Genomic DNA, 880 nt, shown 5'->3' on the forward strand with positions numbered 1-880 from the left:
TAAGCAGGCGGCTACTCGTTGTTTTGCGTTTAGTGCCCAGCAGATGTCTGACGTGAGTTTGTTTGTCGCGTGTAGTGTGGAGTGTTTGTGTCGGAAGCCAAATTGGTTTTCTGGTATAATGTTTTTTTTTTTTGCAGAATGTAGTTAGGGGGTTGTTGATGACTACTTCAAATACTTTGCTTATGTTGGGGAGGAGACTTATTGGTCGTAGGTTTGTGAGTGATGAGCCGTCTTTATTTTTTTTTGTGATTGCTATTATTTTGGCTTTTTTCCACTTTTTCGGGAAGTATGCGTTGTTAAACAAGATATAGGATTTTCTTAGAAGTGAGCATCGCTCCAACAAAAGCAAATAACAAAACCATTTTTTTCAGCCAACGTCCAAACCGCGTTGAGTGCACTCGTTCCCGTCCGATCACGAAAGTTAAGCAACGCTGGGCACGGGTAGTACTTAGATGGGTGACCGCTTGGGAACTCCGTGTGGTGTTGGTTTTCTTTATTTTTCCAATCTCTTTTACTTTCCTTAACGATCTACTTTCAATAATCTATAATTTAAGCATCGAAAAAATTAATGTTTTGGTATTACCATACATTATATCATTTGTATTTTTACACACATTTATATTTTTCTAAATATTCTTTTTTTTTTGTACATCAAAAGCTGTTGAGGTTTATCTCGAAATAGAGAGTGAAAATGCGCGGATGAATGTATAATGGAAATATATTCAAGTAAGTATAAGTACAAGTACAGTGTACGGTAATCCAGATCCGCAGCGTTATTTTACTATGGAGCTTCGAAGCAATGGGCCTATGGATATTTATATAATTACGAAGAACCGGCATGTTTATACCCCGCTGCACCATCAGTACGTAGCATGTTCCT

At 37.7% G+C, this 880-nt stretch overlaps 1 non-coding gene across 1 annotated transcript; it reads left to right on the forward strand.

Moving 5' to 3' along the window:
* Positions 1–370: 370 nt before the first annotated feature.
* LOC132915568 (5S ribosomal RNA) lies at positions 371–489 on the forward strand. The gene has a single exon (XR_009659912.1). It is a non-coding gene; the product is annotated as a 5S ribosomal RNA (ribosomal RNA).
* The last annotated feature ends 391 nt before the right edge of the window (positions 490–880 follow it).

The sequence above is a fragment of the Bombus pascuorum genome, chromosome 17 (assembly GCF_905332965.1).
Source record: "Bombus pascuorum chromosome 17, iyBomPasc1.1, whole genome shotgun sequence".
In the NCBI taxonomy this organism is placed as follows: domain Eukaryota; kingdom Metazoa; phylum Arthropoda; class Insecta; order Hymenoptera; family Apidae; genus Bombus; species Bombus pascuorum.